Genomic DNA, 18896 nt, shown 5'->3' on the forward strand with positions numbered 1-18896 from the left:
GTCGGGGAATCGAACCCCGGTCTCCCGCGTGACTACTCGCCACTATACTAACGAGGAAGAAGCTGATGAAAGCATGGCAGTATTCGGGCAGACCCATTTACTCTTGGGACCGATAGAATTTTGCCCATTTACACATACGCAGATGTTCTGCCAAAAGAAAAATAGCTTCCACAGATGATATCTTGAGTCATCTAACTGCAAAGTCCAGCTAAAGAAATCTCAAGTCTGACAAATCAGACTTTTTCTCTTTCCCCAAAGGTAAAGCTGCAGTGATTCCTGGGGACAAAGCGCTGTTTGGAGGTGAAATGCAGAAAAACATAACCTGGTGTTGTAAACAGTACATAGGCAAGAGGATAGCAAAGTGGCATGCTTCTTAGCATTTAGCAGGAAGCACTTCTTCTTGAGATGGACTTTGTCAAAGATGGCGACAGTCTTGGGAAATAGCTTCGTAGAAAACGAGAAAAGCACTCCCCGTCGGGGAATCGAACCCCGGTCTCCCGCGTGACTACTCGCCACTATACTAACGAGGAAGAAGCTGATGAAAGCATGGCAGTATTCGGGCAGACCCATTTACTCTTGGGACCGATAGAATTTTGCCCATTTACACATACGCAGATGTTCTGCCAAAAGAAAAATAGCTTCCACAGATGATATCTTGAGTCATCTAACTGCAAAGTCCAGCTAAAGAAATCTCAAGTCTGACAAATCAGACTTTTTCCTTTTCCCCAAAGGTAAAGCTGCAGTGATTCCTGGGGACAAAGCGCTGTTTGGAGGTGAAATGCAGAAAAACATAACCTGGTGTTGTAAATAGTACATAGGCAAGAGGATAGCAAAGTGGCATGCTTCTTAGCATTTAGCAGGAAGCACTTCTTCTTGAGATGGACTTTGTCAAAGATGGCGACAGTCTTGGGAAATAGCTTCGTAGAAAACGAGAAAAGCAGTCCCCGTCGGGGAATCGAACCCCGGTCTCCCGCGTGACAGGCGGGGATACTCACCACTATACTAACGAGGAAGAAGCTGATGAAAGCATGGCAGTATTCGGTCAGACCCATTTACTCTTGGGACCGATAGAATTTTGCCCATTTACACATACGCAGATGTTCTGCCAAAAGAAAAATAGCTTCCACAGATGATATCTTGAGTCATCTAACTGCAAAGTCCAGCTAAAGAAATCTCAAGTCTGACAAATCAGACTTTTTCTCTTTCCCCAAAGGTAAAGCTGCAGTGATTCCTGGGGACAAAGCGCTGTTTGGAGGTGAAATGCAGAAAAACATAACCTGGTGTTGTAAACAGTACATAGGCAAGAGGATAGCAAAGTGGCATGCTTCTTAGCATTAAGCAGGAAGCACTTCTTCTTGAGATGGACTTTGTCAAAGATGGCGACAGTCTTGGGAAATAGCTTCGTAGAAAACGAGAAAAGCACTCCCCGTCGGGGAATCGAACCCCGGTCTCCCGCGTGACTACTCGCCACTATACTAACGAGGAAGAAGCTGATGAAAGCATGGCAGTATTCGGGCAGACCCATTTACTCTTGGGACCGATAGAATTTTGCCCATTTACACATACGCAGATGTTCTGCCAAAAGAAAAATAGCTTCCACAGATGATATCTTGAGTCATCTAACTGCAAAGTCCAGCTAAAGAAATCTCAAGTCTGACAAATCAGACTTTTTCTCTTTCCCCAAAGGTAAAGCTGCAGTGATTCCTGGGGACAAAGCGCTGTTTGGAGGTGAAATGCAGAAAAACATAACCTGGTGTTGTAAACAGTACATAGGCAAGAGGATAGCAAAGTGGCATGCTTCTTAGCATTTAGCAGGAAGCACTTCTTCTTGAGATGGACTTTGTCAAAGATGGCGACAGTCTTGGGAAATAGCTTCGTAGAAAACGAGAAAAGCACTCCCCGTCGGGGAAACGAGCCGCGGTCTCCCGCGTGACAGGCGGGGATACTCACCACTATACTAACGAGAAAGAAGCTGATAAAAGCATGGCAGTATTCGGTCAGACCCATTTACTCTTGGGACCGATAGAATTTTGCCCATTTACACATATGCAGATGTTCTGCCAAAAGAAAAATAGCTTCCACAGATGATATCTTGAGTCATCTAACTGCAAAGTCCAGCTAAAGAAATCTCAAGTCTGACAAATCAGACTTTTTCTCTTTCCCCAAAGGTAAAGCTGCAGTGATTCCTGGGGACAAAGCGCTGTTTGGAGGTGAAATGCAGAAAAACATAACCTGGTGTTGTAAACAGTACATAGGCAAGAGGATAGCAAAATGGCATGCTTCTTAGCATTTAGCAGGAAGCACTTCTTCTTGAGATGGACTTTGTCAAAGATGGCGACAGTCTTGGGAAATAGCTTCGTAGAAAACGAGAAAAGCACTCCCCGTCAGGGAATCGAACCCCGGTCTCCCGCGTGACAGGCGTGACTACTCGCCACTATACTAACGAGGAAGAAGCTGATGAAAGCATGGCAGTATTCGGGCGGACCCATTTACTCTTGGGACCGATAGAATTTTGCCCATTTACACATACGCAGATGTTCTGCCAAAAGAAAAATAGCTTCCACAGATGATATCTTGAGTCATCTAACTGCAAAGTCCAGCTAAAGAAATCTCAAGTCTGACAAATCAGACTTTTTCTCTTTCCCCAAAGGTAAAGCTGCAGTGATTCCTGGGGACAAAGCGCTGTTTGGAGGTGAAATGCAGAAAAACATAACCTGGTGTTGTAAACAGTACATAGGCAAGAGGATAGCAAAGTGGCATGCTTCTTAGCATTTAGCAGGAAGCACTTCTTCTTGAGATGGACTTTGTCAAAGATGGCGACAGTCTTGGGAAATAGCTTCGTATAAAACGAGAAAAGCACTCCCCGTCGGGGAATCGAACCCCGGTCTCCCGCGTGACAGGCGGGGATGCTCACCACTATACTAACGAGGAAGAAGCTGATGAAAACATGGCAGTATTCGGGCAGACCCATTTACTCTTGGGACCGATAGAATTTTGCCCATTTACACATACGCAGATGTTCTGCCAAAAGAAAAATAGCTTCCACAGATGATATCTTGAGTCATCTAACTGCAAAGTCCAGCTAAAGAAATCTCAAGTCTGACAAATCAGACTTTTTCCTTTTCCCCAAAGGTAAAGCTGCAGTGATTCCTGGGGACAAAGCGCTGTTTGGAGGTGAAATGCAGAAAAACATAACCTGGTGTTGTAAATATTACATAGGCAAGAGGATAGCAAAGTGGCATGCTTCTTAGCATTTAGCAGGAAGCACTTCTTCTTGAGATGGACTTTGTCAAAGATGGCGACAGTCTTGGGAAATAGCTTCGTAGAAAACGAGAAAAGCACTCCCCGTCGGGGAATCGAACCCCAGTCTCCCGCGTGACAGGCGTGACTACTCGCCACTATACTAACGAGGAAGAAGCTGAAGAAAGCATGGCAGTATTCGGGCGGACCCATTTACTCTTGGGACCGATAGAATTTTGCCCATTTACACATACGCAGATGTTCTGCCAAAAGAAAAATAGCTTCCACAGATGATATCTTGAGTCATCTAACTGCAAAGTCCAGCTAAAGAAATCTCAAGTCTGACAAATCAGACTTTTTCTCTTTCCCCAAAGGTAAAGCTGCAGTGATTCCTGGGGACAAAGCGCTGTTTGGAGGTGAAATGCAGAAAAACATAACCTGGTGTTGTAAACAGTACATAGGCAAGAGGATAGCAAAGTGGCATGCTTCTTAGCATTTAGCAGGAAGCACTTCTTCTTGAGATGGACTTTGTCAAAGATGGCGACAGTCTTGGGAAATAGCTTCGTAGAAAACGAGAAAAGCACTCCCCGTCGGGGAATCGAACCCCGGTCTCCCGCGTGACTACTCGCCACTATACTAACGAGGAAGAAGCTGATGAAAGCATGGCAGTATTCGGGCAGACCCATTTACTCTTGGGACCGATAGAATTTTGCCCATTTACACATACGCAGATGTTCTGCCAAAAGAAAAATAGCTTCCACAGATGATATCTTGAGTCATCTAACTGCAAAGTCCAGCTAAAGAAATCTCAAGTCTGACAAATCAGACTTTTTCTCTTTCCCCAAAGGTAAAGCTGCAGTGATTCCTGGGGACAAAGCGCTGTTTGGAGGTGAAATGCAGAAAAACATAACCTGGTGTTGTAACAGTACATAGGCAAGAGGATAGCAAAGTGGCATGCTTCTTAGCATTTAGCAGGAAGCACTTCTTCTTGAGATGGACTTTGTCAAAGATGGCGACAGTCTTGGGAAATAGCTTCGTAGAAAACGAGAAAAGCACTCCCCGTCGGGGAATCGAACCCCGGTCTCCCGCGTGACTACTCGCCACTATACTAACGAGGAAGAAGCTGATGAAAGCATGGCAGTATTCGGGCAGACCCATTTACTCTTGGGACCGATAGAATTTTGCCCATTTACACATACGCAGATGTTCTGCCAAAAGAAAAATAGCTTCCACAGATGATATCTTGAGTCATCTAACTGCAAAGTCCAGCTAAAGAAATCTCAAGTCTGACAAATCAGACTTTTTCTCTTTCCCCAAAGGTAAAGCTGCAGTGATTCCTGGGGACAAAGCGCTGTTTGGAGGTGAAATGCAGAAAAACATAACCTGGTGTTGTAAACAGTACATAGGCAAGAGGATAGCAAAGTGGCATGCTTCTTAGCATTTAGCAGGAAGCACTTCTGCTTGAGATGGACTTTGTCAAAGATGGCGACAGTCTTGGGAAATAGCTTCGTAGAAAACGAGAAAAGCACTCCCCGTCGGGGAATCGAACCCCGGTCTCCCGCGTGACAGGCGTGACTACTCGCCACTATACTAACGAGGAAGAAGCTGATGAAAGCATGGCAGTATTCGGGCGGACCCATTTACTCTTGGGACCGATAGAATTTTGCCCATTTACACATACGCAGATGTTCTGCCAAAAGAAAAATAGCTTCCACAGATGATATCTTGAGTCATCTAACTGCAAAGTCCAGCTAAAGAAATCTCAAGTCTGACAAATCAGACTTTTTCTCTTTCCCCAAAGGTAAAGCTGCAGTGATTCCTGGGGACAAAGCGCTGTTTGGAGGTGAAATGCAGAAAAACATAACCTGGTGTTGTAAACAGTACATAGGCAAGAGGATAGCAAAGTGGCATGCTTCTTAGCATTTAGCAGGAAGCACTTCTTCTTGAGATGGACTTTGTCAAAGATGGCGACAGTCTTGGGAAATAGCTTCGTAGAAAACGAGAAAAGCACTCCCCGTCGGGGAATCGAACCCCGGTCTCCCGCGTGACTACTCGCCACTATACTAACGAGGAAGAAGCTGATGAAAGCATGGCAGTATTCGGGCAGACCCATTTACTCTTGGGACCGATAGAATTTTGCCCATTTACACATACGCAGATGTTCTGCCAAAAGAAAAATAGCTTCCACAGATGATATCTTGAGTCATCTAACTGCAAAGTCCAGCTAAAGAAATCTCAAGTCTGACAAATCAGACTTTTTCTCTTTCCCCAAAGGTAAAGCTGCAGTGATTCCTGGGGACAAAGCGCTGTTTGGAGGTGAAATGCAGAAAAACATAACCTGGTGTTGTAAACAGTACATAGGCAAGAGGATAGCAAAGTGGCATGCTTCTTAGCATTTAGCAGGAAGCACTTCTTCTTGAGATGGACTTTGTCAAAGATGGCGACAGTCTTGGGAAATAGCTTCGTAGAAAACGAGAAAAGCACTCCCCGTCGGGGAATCGAACCCCGGTCTCCCGCGTGACTACTCGCCACTATACTAACGAGGAAGAAGCTGATGAAAGCATGGCAGTATTCGGGCAGACCCATTTACTCTTGGGACCGATAGAATTTTGCCCATTTACACATACGCAGATGTTCTGCCAAAAGAAAAATAGCTTCCACAGATGATATCTTGAGTCATCTAACTGCAAAGTCCAGCTAAAGAAATCTCAAGTCTGACAAATCAGACTTTTTCCTTTTCCCCAAAGGTAAAGCTGCAGTGATTCCTGGGGACAAAGCGCTGTTTGGAGGTGAAATGCAGAAAAACATAACCTGGTGTTGTAAATAGTACATAGGCAAGAGGATAGCAAAGTGGCATGCTTCTTAGCATTTAGCAGGAAGCACTTCTTCTTGAGATGGACTTTGTCAAAGATGGCGACAGTCTTGGGAAATAGCTTCGTAGAAAACGAGAAAAGCACTCCCCGTCGGGGAATCGAACCCCGGTCTCCCGCGTGACTACTCGCCACTATACTAACGAGGAAGAAGCTGATGAAAGCATGGCAGTATTCGGGCAGACCCATTTACTCTTGGGACCGATAGAATTTTGCCCATTTACACATACGCAGATGTTCTGCCAAAAGAAAAATAGCTTCCACAGATGATATCTTGAGTCATCTAACTGCAAAGTCCAGCTAAAGAAATCTCAAGTCTGACAAATCAGACTTTTTCCTTTTCCCCAAAGGTAAAGCTGCAGTGATTCCTGGGGACAAAGCGCTGTTTGGAGGTGAAATGCAGAAAAACATAACCTGGTGTTGTAAATAGTACATAGGCAAGAGGATAGCAAAGTGGCATGCTTCTTAGCATTTAGCAGGAAGCACTTCTTCTTGAGATGGACTTTGTCAAAGATGGCGACAGTCTTGGGAAATAGCTTCGTAGAAAACGAGAAAAGCACTCCCCGTCGGGGAATCGAACCCCGGTCTCCCGCGTGACTACTCGCCACTATACTAACGAGGAAGAAGCTGATGAAAGCATGGCAGTATTCGGGCAGACCCATTTACTCTTGGGACCGATAGAATTTTGCCCATTTACACATACGCAGATGTTCTGCCAAAAGAAAAATAGCTTCCACAGATGATATCTTGAGTCATCTAACTGCAAAGTCCAGCTAAAGAAATCTCAAGTCTGACAAATCAGACTTTTTCTCTTTCCCCAAAGGTAAAGCTGCAGTGATTCCTGGGGACAAAGCGCTGTTTGGAGGTGAAATGCAGAAAAACATAACCTGGTGTTGTAAACAGTACATAGGCAAGAGGATAGCAAAGTGGCATGCTTCTTAGCATTTAGCAGGAAGCACTTCTTCTTGAGATGGACTTTGTCAAAGATGGCGACAGTCTTGGGAAATAGCTTCGTAGAAAACGAGAAAAGCACTCCCCGTCGCGGAATCGAACCCCGGTCTCCCGCGTGACTACTCGCCACTATACTAACGAGGAAGAAGCTGATGAAAGCATGGCAGTATTCGGGCAGACCCATTTACTCTTGGGACCGATAGAATTTTGCCCATTTACACATACGCAGATGTTCTGCCAAAAGAAAAATAGCTTCCACAGATGATATCTTGAGTCATCTAACTGCAAAGTCCAGCTAAAGAAATCTCAAGTCTGACAAATCAGACTTTTTCTCTTTCCCCAAAGGTAAAGCTGCAGTGATTCCTGGGGACAAAGCGCTGTTTGGAGGTGAAATGCAGAAAAACATAACCTGGTGTTGTAAACAGTACATAGGCAAGAGGATAGCAAAGTGGCATGCTTCTTAGCATTTAGCAGGAAGCACTTCTTCTTGAGATGGACTTTGTCAAAGATGGCGACAGTCTTGGGAAATAGCTTCGTAGAAAACGAGAAAAGCACTCCCCGTCGGGGAATCGAACCCCGGTCTCCCGCGTGACTACTCGCCACTATACTAACGAGGAAGAAGCTGATGAAAGCATGGCAGTATTCGGGCAGACCCATTTACTCTTGGGACCGATAGAATTTTGCCCATTTACACATACGCAGATGTTCTGCCAAAAGAAAAATAGCTTCCACAGATGATATCTTGAGTCATCTAACTGCAAAGTCCAGCTAAAGAAATCTCAAGTCTGACAAATCAGACTTTTTCCTTTTCCCCAAAGGTAAAGCTGCAGTGATTCCTGGGGACAAAGCGCTGTTTGGAGGTGAAATGCAGAAAAACATAACCTGGTGTTGTAAATATTACATAGGCAAGAGGATAGCAAAGTGGCATGCTTCTTAGCATTTAGCAGGAAGCACTTCTTCTTGAGATGGACTTTGTCAAAGATGGCGACAGTCTTGGGAAATAGCTTCGTAGAAAACGAGAAAAGCACTCCCCGTCGGGGAATCGAACCCCGGTCTCCCGCGTGACTACTCGCCACTATACTAACGAGGAAGAAGCTGATGAAAGCATGGCAGTATTCGGGCAGACCCATTTACTCTTGGGACCGATAGAATTTTGCCCATTTACACATACGCAGATGTTCTGCCAAAAGAAAAATAGCTTCCACAGATGATATCTTGAGTCATCTAACTGCAAAGTCCAGCTAAAGAAATCTCAAGTCTGACAAATCAGACTTTTTCTCTTTCCCCAAAGGTAAAGCTGCAGTGATTCCTGGGGACAAAGCGCTGTTTGGAGGTGAAATGCAGAAAAACATAACCTGGTGTTGTAAACAGTACATAGGCAAGAGGATAGCAAAGTGGCATGCTTCTTAGCATTTAGCAGGAAGCACTTCTTCTTGAGATGGACTTTGTCAAAGATGGCGACAGTCTTGGGAAATAGCTTCGTAGAAAACGAGAAAAGCACTCCCCGTCGGGGAATCGAACCCCGGTCTCCCGCGTGACTACTCGCCACTATACTAACGAGGAAGAAGCTGATGAAAGCATGGCAGTATTCGGGCAGACCCATTTACTCTTGGGACCGATAGAATTTTGCCCATTTACACATACGCAGATGTTCTGCCAAAAGAAAAATAGCTTCCACAGATGATATCTTGAGTCATCTAACTGCAAAGTCCAGCTAAAGAAATCTCAAGTCTGACAAATCAGACTTTTTCTCTTTCCCCAAAGGTAAAGCTGCAGTGATTCCTGGGGACAAAGCGCTGTTTGGAGGTGAAATGCAGAAAAACATAACCTGGTGTTGTAAACAGTACATAGGCAAGAGGATAGCAAAGTGGCATGCTTCTTAGCATTTAGCAGGAAGCACTTCTTCTTGAGATGGACTTTGTCAAAGATGGCGACAGTCTTGGGAAATAGCTTCGTAGAAAACGAGAAAAGCACTCCCCGTCGGGGAATCGAACCCCGGTCTCCCGCGTGACTACTCGCCACTATACTAACGAGGAAGAAGCTGATGAAAGCATGGCAGTATTCGGGCAGACCTATTTACTCTTGGGACCGATAGAATTTTGCCCATTTACACATACGCAGATGTTCTGCCAAAAGAAAAATAGCTTCCACAGATGATATCTTGAGTCATCTAACTGCAAAGTCCAGCTAAAGAAATCTCAAGTCTGAAGAATCAGACTTTTTCTCTTTCCCCAAAGGTAAAGCTGCAGTGATTCCTGGGGACAAAGCGCTGTTTGGAGGTGAAATGCAGAAAAACATAACCTGGTGTTGTAAACAGTACATAGGCAAGAGGATAGCAAAGTGGCATGCTTCTTAGCATTTAGCAGGAAGCACTTCTTCTTGAGATGGACTTTGTCAAAGATGGCGACAGTCTTGGGAAATAGCTTCGTAGAAAACGAGAAAAGCACTCCCCGTCGGGGAATCGAACCCCGGTCTCCCGCGTGACTACTCGCCACTATACTAACGAGGAAGAAGCTGATGAAAACATGGCAGTATTCGGGCAGACCCATTTACTCTTGGGACCGATAGAATTTTGCCCATTTACACATACGCAGATGTTCTGCCAAAAGAAAAATAGCTTCCACAGATGATATCTTGAGTCATCTAACTGCAAAGTCCAGCTAAAGAAATCTCAAGTCTGACAAATCAGACTTTTTCTCTTTCCCCAAAGGTAAAGCTGCAGTGATTCCTGGGGACAAAGCGCTGTTTGGAGGTGAAATGCAGAAAAACATAACCTGGTGTTGTAACAGTACATAGGCAAGAGGATAGCAAAGTGGCATGCTTCTTAGCATTTAGCAGGAAGCACTTCTTCTTGAGATGGACTTTGTCAAAGATGGCGACAGTCTTGGGAAATAGCTTCGTAGAAAACGAGAAAAGCACTCCCCGTCGGGGAATCGAACCCCGGTCTCCCGCGTGACTACTCGCCACTATACTAACGAGGAAGAAGCTGATGAAAGCATGGCAGTATTCGGGCAGACCCATTTACTCTTGGGACCGATAGAATTTTGCCCATTTACACATACGCAGATGTTCTGCCAAAAGAAAAATAGCTTCCACAGATGATATCTTGAGTCATCTAACTGCAAAGTCCAGCTAAAGAAATCTCAAGTCTGACAAATCAGACTTTTTCTCTTTCCCCAAAGGTAAAGCTGCAGTGATTCCTGGGGACAAAGCGCTGTTTGGAGGTGAAATGCAGAAAAACATAACCTGGTGTTGTAAACAGTACATAGGCAAGAGGATAGCAAAGTGGCATGCTTCTTAGCATTTAGCAGGAAGCACTTCTTCTTGAGATGGACTTTGTCAAAGATGGCGACAGTCTTGGGAAATAGCTTCGTAGAAAACGAGAAAAGCACTCCCCGTCGGGGAATCGAACCCCGGTCTCCCGCGTGACAGGCGGGGATACTCACCACTATACTAACGAGGAAGTAGCTGATGAAAGGATGGCAGTATTTGGGCAGATCCATTTACTCTTGGGACCGATAGAATTTTGCCCATTTACACATACGCAGATGTTCTGCCAAAAGAAAAATAGCTTCCACAGATGATATCTTGAGTCATCTAACTGCAAAGTCCAGCTAAAGAAATCTCAAGTCTGACAAATCAGACTTTTTCCTTTTCCCCAAAGGTAAAGCTGCAGTGATTCCTGGGGACAAAGCGCTGTTTGGAGGTGAAATGCAGAAAAACATAACCTGGTGTTGTAAACAGTACATAGGCAAGAGGATAGCAAAGTGGCATGCTTCTTAGCATTTAGCAGGAAGCACTTCTTCTTGAGATGGACTTTGTCAAAGATGGCGACAGTCTTGGGAAATAGCTTCGTAGAAAACGAGAAAAGCACTCCCCGTCGGGGAATCGAACCCCGGTCTCCCGCGTGACTACTCGCCACTATACTAACGAGGAAGAAGCTGATGAAAGCATGGCAGTATTCGGGCAGACCCATTTACTCTTGGGACCGATAGAATTTTGCCCATTTACACATACGCAGATGTTCTGCCAAAAGAAAAATAGCTTCCACAGATGATATCTTGAGTCATCTAACTGCAAAGTCCAGCTAAAGAAATCTCAAGTCTGACAAATCAGACTTTTTCTCTTTCCCCAAAGGTAAAGCTGCAGTGATTCCTGGGGACAAAGCGCTGTTTGGAGGTGAAATGCAGAAAAACATAACCTGGTGTTGTAAACAGTACATAGGCAAGAGGATAGCAAAGTGGCATGCTTCTTAGCATTTAGCAGGAAGCACTTCTTCTTGAGATGGACTTTGTCAAAGATGGCGACAGTCTTGGGAAATAGCTTCGTAGAAAACGAGAAAAGCACTCCCCGTCGGGGAATCGAACCCCGGTCTCCCGCGTGACTACTCGCCACTATACTAACGAGGAAGAAGCTGATGAAAGCATGGCAGTATTCGGGCAGACCCATTTACTCTTGGGACCGATAGAATTTTGCCCATTTACACATACGCAGATGTTCTGCCAAAAGAAAAATAGCTTCCACAGATGATATCTTGAGTCATCTAACTGCAAAGTCCAGCTAAAGAAATCTCAAGTCTGACAAATCAGACTTTTTCTCTTTCCCCAAAGGTAAAGCTGCAGTGATTCCTGGGGACAAAGCGCTGTTTGGAGGTGAAATGCAGAAAAACATAACCTGGTGTTGTAAACAGTACATAGGCAAGAGGATAGCAAAGTGGCATGCTTCTTAGCATTTAGCAGGAAGCACTTCTTCTTGAGATGGACTTTGTCAAAGATGGCGACAGTCTTGGGAAATAGCTTCGTAGAAAACGAGAAAAGCACTCCCCGTCGGGGAATCGAACCCCGGTCTCCCGCGTGACTACTCGCCACTATACTAACGAGGAAGAAGCTGATGAAAGCATGGCAGTATTCGGGCAGACCCATTTACTCTTGGGACCGATAGAATTTTGCCCATTTACACATACGCAGATGTTCTGCCAAAAGAAAAATAGCTTCCACAGATGATATCTTGAGTCATCTAACTGCAAAGTCCAGCTAAAGAAATCTCAAGTCTGACAAATCAGACTTTTTCCTTTTCCCCAAAGGTAAAGCTGCAGTGATTCCTGGGGACAAAGCGCTGTTTGGAGGTGAAATGCAGAAAAACATAACCTGGTGTTGTAAACAGTACATAGGCAAGAGGATAGCAAAGTGGCATGCTTCTTAGCATTTAGCAGGAAGCACTTCTTCTTGAGATGGACTTTGTCAAAGATGGCGACAGTCTTGGGAAATAGCTTCGTAGAAAACGAGAAAAGCACTCCCCGTCGGGGAATCGAACCCCGGTCTCCCGCGTGACTACTCGCCACTATACTAACGAGGAAGAAGCTGATGAAAGCATGGCAGTATTCGGGCAGACCTATTTACTCTTGGGACCGATAGAATTTTGCCCATTTACACATACGCAGATGTTCTGCCAAAAGAAAAATAGCTTCCACAGATGATATCTTGAGTCATCTAACTGCAAAGTCCAGCTAAAGAAATCTCAAGTCTGACAAATCAGACTTTTTCTCTTTCCCCAAAGGTAAAGCTGCAGTGATTCCTGGGGACAAAGCGCTGTTTGGAGGTGAAATGCAGAAAAACATAACCTGGTGTTGTAAACAGTACATAGGCAAGAGGATAGCAAAGTGGCATGCTTCTTAGCATTTAGCAGGAAGCACTTCTTCTTGAGATGGACTTTGTCAAAGATGGCGACAGTCTTGGGAAATAGCTTCGTAGAAAACGAGAAAAGCACTCCCCGTCGGGGAATCGAACCCCGGTCTCCCGCGTGACTACTCGCCACTATACTAACGAGGAAGAAGCTGATGAAAGCATGGCAGTATTCGGGCAGACCCATTTACTCTTGGGACCGATAGAATTTTGCCCATTTACACATACGCAGATGTTCTGCCAAAAGAAAAATAGCTTCCACAGATGATATCTTGAGTCATCTAACTGCAAAGTCCAGCTAAAGAAATCTCAAGTCTGACAAATCAGACTTTTTCTCTTTCCCCAAAGGTAAAGCTGCAGTGATTCCTGGGGACAAAGCGCTGTTTGGAGGTGAAATGCAGAAAAACATAACCTGGTGTTGTAAACAGTACATAGGCAAGAGGATAGCAAAGTGGCATGCTTCTTAGCATTTAGCAGGAAGCACTTCTTCTTGAGATGGACTTTGTCAAAGATGGCGACAGTCTTGGGAAATAGCTTCGTAGAAAACGAGAAAAGCACTCCCCGTCGGGGAATCGAACCCCGGTCTCCCGCGTGACTACTCGCCACTATACTAACGAGGAAGAAGCTGATGAAAGCATGGCAGTATTCGGGCAGACCCATTTACTCTTGGGACCGATAGAATTTTGCCCATTTACACATACGCAGATGTTCTGCCAAAAGAAAAATAGCTTCCACAGATGATATCTTGAGTCATCTAACTGCAAAGTCCAGCTAAAGAAATCTCAAGTCTGACAAATCAGACTTTTTCCTTTTCCCCAAAGGTAAAGCTGCAGTGATTCCTGGGGACAAAGCGCTGTTTGGAGGTGAAATGCAGAAAAACATAACCTGGTGTTGTAAACAGTACATAGGCAAGAGGATAGCAAAGTGGCATGCTTCTTAGCATTTAGCAGGAAGCACTTCTTCTTGAGATGGACTTTGTCAAAGATGGCGACAGTCTTGGGAAATAGCTTCGTAGAAAACGAGAAAAGCACTCCCCGTTGGGGAATCGAACCCCGGTCTCCCGCGTGACTACTCGCCACTATACTAACGAGGAAGAAGCTGATGAAAGCATGGCAGTATTCGGGCAGACCCATTTACTCTTGGGACCGATAGAATTTTGCCCATTTACACATACGCAGATGTTCTGCCAAAAGAAAAATAGCTTCCACAGATGATATCTTGAGTCATCTAACTGCAAAGTCCAGCTAAAGAAATCTCAAGTCTGACAAATCAGACTTTTTCTCTTTCCCCAAAGGTAAAGCTGCTGTGATTCCTGGGGACAAAGCGCTGTTTGGAGGTGAAATGCAGAAAAACATAACCTGGTGTTGTAAACAGTACATAGGCAAGAGGATAGCAAATTGGCATGCTTCTTAGCATTTAGCAGGAAGCACTTCTTCTTGAGATGGACTTTGTCAAAGATGGCGACAGTCTTGGGAAATAGCTTCGTAGAAAACGAGAAAAGCACTCCCCGTCGGGGAATCGAACCCCGGTCTCCCGCGTGACTACTCGCCACTATACTAACGAGGAAGAAGCTGATGAAAGCATGGCAGTATTCGGGCAGACCCATTTACTCTTGGGACCGATAGAATTTTGCCCATTTACACATACGCAGATGTTCTGCCAAAAGAAAAATAGCTTCCACAGATGATATCTTGAGTCATCTAACTGCAAAGTCCAGCTAAAGAAATCTCAAGTCTGACAAATCAGACTTTTTCCTTTTCCCCAAAGGTAAAGCTGCAGTGATTCCTGGGGACAAAGCGCTGTTTGGAGGTGAAATGCAGAAAAACATAACCTGGTGTTGTAAATAGTACATAGGCAAGAGGATAGCAAAGTGGCATGCTTCTTAGCATTTAGCAGGAAGCACTTCTTCTTGAGATGGACTTTGTCAAGGATGGCGACAGTCTTGGGAAATAGCTTCGTAGAAAACGAGAAAAGCACTCCCCGTCGGGGAATCGAACCCCGGTCTCCCGCATGACAGGCGGGGATACTCACCACTATACTAACGAGGAAGAAGCTGATGAAAGCATGGCAGTATTCGGTCAGACCCATTTACTCTTGGGACCGATAGAATTTTGCCCATTTACACATACGCAGATGTTCTGCCAAAAGAAAAATAGCTTCCACAGATGATATCTTGAGTCATCTAACTGCAAAGTCCAGCTAAAGAAATCTCAAGTCTGACAAATCAGACTTTTTCTCTTTCCCCAAAGGTAAAGCTGCAGTGATTCCTGGGGACAAAGCGCTGTTTGGAGGTGAAATGCAGAAAAACATAACCTGGTGTTGTAAACAGTACATAGGCAAGAGGATAGCAAAGTGGCATGCTTCTTAGCATTAAGCAGGAAGCACTTCTTCTTGAGATGGACTTTGTCAAAGATGGCGACAGTCTTGGGAAATAGCTTCGTAGAAAACGAGAAAAGCACTCCCCGTCGGGGAATCGAACCCCGGTCTCCCGCGTGACAGGCGGGAACACTCACCACTATACTAACGAGGAAGAAGCTGATGAAAGCATGGCAGTATTCGGGCAGACCCATTTACTCTTGGGACCGATAGAATTTTGCCCATTTACACATACGCAGATGTTCTGCCAAAAGAAAAATAGCTTCCACAGATGATATCTTGAGTCATCTAACTGCAAAGTCCAGCTAAAGAAATCTCAAGTCTGACAAATCAGACTTTTTCTCTTTCCCCAAAGGTAAAGCTGCAGTGATTCCTGGGGACAATGCGCTGTTTGGAGGTGAAATGCAGAAAAACATAACCTGGTGTTGTAAACAGTACATAGGCAAGAGGATAGCAAATTGGCATGCTTCTTAGCATTTAGCAGGAAGCACTTCTTCTTGAGATGGACTTTGTCAAAGATGGCGACAGTCTTGGGAAATAGCTTCGTAGAAAACGAGAAAAGCACTCCCCGTCGGGGAATCGAACCCCGGTCTCCCGCGTGACTACTCGCCACTATACTAACGAGGAAGAAGCTGATGAAAGCATGGCAGTATTCAGGCAGACCCATTTACTCTTGGGACCGATAGAATTTTGCCCATTTACACATACGCAGATGTTCTGCCAAAAGAAAAATAGCTTCCACAGATGATATCTTGAGTCATCTAACTGCAAAGTCCAGCTAAAGAAATCTCAAGTCTGACAAATCAGACTTTTTCCTTTTCCCCAAAGGTAAAGCTGCAGTGATTCCTGGGGACAAAGCGCTGTTTGGAGGTGAAATGCAGAAAAACATAACCTGGTGTTGTAAATAGTACATAGGCAAGAGGATAGCAAAGTGACATGCTTCTTAGCATTTAGCAGGAAGCACTTCTTCTTGAGATGGACTTTGTCAAAGATGGCGACAGTCTTGGGAAATAGCTTCGTAGAAAACGAGAAAAGCACTCCCCGTCGGGGAATCGAACCCCGGTCTCCCGCGTGACTACTCGCCACTATACTAACGAGCAAGAAGCTGATGAAAGCATGGCAGTATTCGGGCAGACCCATTTACTCTTGGGACCGATAGAATTTTGCCCATTTACACATACGCAGATGTTCTGCCAAAAGAAAAATAGCTTCCACAGATGATATCTTGAGTCATCTAACTGCAAAGTCCAGCTAAAGAAATCTCAAGTCTGACAAATCAGACTTTTTCTCTTTCCCCAAAGGTAAAGCTGCAGTGATTCCTGGGGACAAAGCGCTGTTTGGAGGTGAAATGCAGAAAAACATAACCTGGTGTTGTAAACAGTACATAGGCAAGAGGATAGCAAAGTGGCATGCTTCTTAGCATTTAGCAGGAAGCACTTCTTCTTGAGATGGACTTTGTCAAAGATGGCGACAGTCTTGGGAAATAGCTTCGTAGAAAACGAGAAAAGCACTCCCCGTCGGGGAATCGAACCCCGGTCTCCCGCGTGACTACTCGCCACTATACTAACGAGAAAGAAGCTGATGAAAGCATGGCAGTATTCAGGCAGACCCATTTACTCTTGGGACCGATAGAATTTTGCCCATTTACACATACGCAGATGTTCTGCCAAAAGAAAAATAGCTTCCACAGATGATATCTTGAGTCATCTAACTGCAAAGTCCAGCTAAAGAAATCTCAAGTCTGACAAATCAGACTTTTTCCTTTTCCCCAAAGGTAAAGCTGCAGTGATTCCTGGGGACAAAGCGCTGTTTGGAGGTGAAATGCAGAAAAACATAACCTGGTGTTGTAAATAGTACATAGGCAAGAGGATAGCAAAGTGACATGCTTCTTAGCATTTAGCAGGAAGCACTTCTTCTTGAGATGGACTTTGTCAAAGATGGCGACAGTCTTGGGAAATAGCTTCGTAGAAAACGAGAAAAGCACTCCCCGTCGGGGAATCGAACCCCGGTCTCCCGCGTGACAGGCGGGGATACTCACCACTATACTAACGAGGAAGAAGCTGATGAAAGCATGGCAGTATTCGGGCAGACCCATTTACTCTTGGGACCGATAGAATTTTGCCCATTTACACATACGCAGATGTTCTGCCAAAAGAAAAATAGCTTCCACAGATGATATCTTGAGTCATCTAACTGCAAAGTCCAGCTAAAGAAATCTCAAGTCTGACAAATCAGACTTTTTCCTTTTCCCCAAAGGTAAAGCTGCAGTGATTCCTGGGGACAAAGCGCTGTTTGGAGGTGAAATGCAGAAAAACATAACCTGGTGTTGTAAATATTACATAGGCAAGAGGATAGCAAAGTGGCATGCTTCTTAGCATTTAGCAGGAAGCACTTCTTCTTGAGATGGACTTTGTCAAAGATGGCGACAGTCTTGGGAAATAGCTTCGTAGAAAACGAGAAAAGCACTCCCCGTCGGGGAATCGAACCCCGGTCTCCCGCGTGACAGGCGGGAACACTCACCACTATACTAACGAGGAAGAAGCTGATGAAAGCATGGCAGTATTCGGGCAGACCCATTTACTCTTGGGACCGATAGAATTTTGCCCATTTACACATACGCAGATGTTCTGCCAAAAGAAAAATAGCTTCCACAGATGATATCTTGAGTCATCTAACTGCAAAGTCCAGCTAAAGAAATCTCAAGTCTGACAAATCAGACTTTTTCTCTTTCCCCAAAGGTAAAGCTGCAGTGATTCCTGGGGACAAAGCGCTGTTTGGAGGTGAAATGCAGAAAAACATAACCTGGTGTTGTAAACAGTACATAGGCAAGAGGATAGCAAAGTGGCATGCTTCTTAGCATTTAGCAGGAAGCACTTCTTCTTGAGATGGACTTTGTCAAAGATGGCGACAGTCTTGGGAAATAGCTTCGTAGAAAACGAGAAAAGCACTCCCCGTCGGGGAATCGAACCCCGGTCTCCCGCGTGACTACTCGCCACTATACTAACGAGGAAGAAGCTGATGAAAGCATGGCAGTATTCAGGCAGACCCATTTACTCTTGGGACCGATAGAATTTTGCCCATTTACACATACGCAGATGTTCTGCCAAAAGAAAAATAGCTTCCACAGATGATATCTTGAGTCATCTAACTGCAAAGTCCAGCTAAAGAAATCTCAAGTCTGACAAATCAGACTTTTTCCTTTTCCCCAAAGGTAAAGCTGCAGTGATTCCTGGGGACAAAGCGCTGTTTGGAGGTGAAATGCAGAAAAACATAACCTGGTGTTGTAAATAGTACATAGGCAAGAGGATAGCAAAGTGACATGCTTCTTAGCATTTAGCAGGAAGCACTTCTTCTTGAGATGGACTTTGTCAAAGATGGCGACAGTCTTGGGAAATAGCTTCGTAGAAAACGAGAAAAGCACTCCCCGTCGGGGAATCGAACCCCGGTCTCCCGCGTGACAGGCGGGGATACTCACCACTATACTAACGAGGAAGAAGCTGATGAAAGCATGGCAGTATTCGGGCAGACCCATTTACTCTTGGGACCGATAGAATTTTGCCCATTTACACATACGCAGATGTTCTGCCAAAAGAAAAATAGCTTCCACAGATGATATCTTGAGTCATCTAACTGCAAAGTCCAGCTAAAGAAATCTCAAGTCTGACAAATCAGACTTTTTCCTTTTCCCCAAAGGTAAAGCTGCAGTGATTCCTGGGGACAAAGCGCTGTTTGGAGGTGAAATGCAGAAAAACATAACCTGGTGTTGTAAATATTACAT

General features: G+C 44.8%; 3 non-coding genes across 3 annotated transcripts; all 3 read right to left on the bottom strand.

Annotated features, from left to right (window-relative positions):
- Window positions 1–10452: 10452 nt before the first annotated feature.
- On the bottom strand, window positions 10453–10524 carry TRNAD-GUC (transfer RNA aspartic acid (anticodon GUC)). Its single transcript has one exon. It is a non-coding gene; the product is annotated as a tRNA-Asp (tRNA).
- A 6577-nt stretch (window positions 10525–17101) lies between these two features.
- TRNAD-GUC (transfer RNA aspartic acid (anticodon GUC)) lies at window positions 17102–17173 on the bottom strand. The gene has a single exon. It is a non-coding gene; the product is annotated as a tRNA-Asp (tRNA).
- Window positions 17174–18538: 1365 nt separating this feature from the next.
- On the bottom strand, window positions 18539–18610 carry TRNAD-GUC (transfer RNA aspartic acid (anticodon GUC)). The gene has a single exon. It is a non-coding gene; the product is annotated as a tRNA-Asp (tRNA).
- Window positions 18611–18896: the final 286 nt, after the last annotated feature.

The sequence above is a fragment of the Eleutherodactylus coqui genome, chromosome 11 (genome assembly GCF_035609145.1).
Source record: "Eleutherodactylus coqui strain aEleCoq1 chromosome 11, aEleCoq1.hap1, whole genome shotgun sequence".
NCBI lineage: Eukaryota > Metazoa > Chordata > Amphibia > Anura > Eleutherodactylidae > Eleutherodactylus > Eleutherodactylus coqui.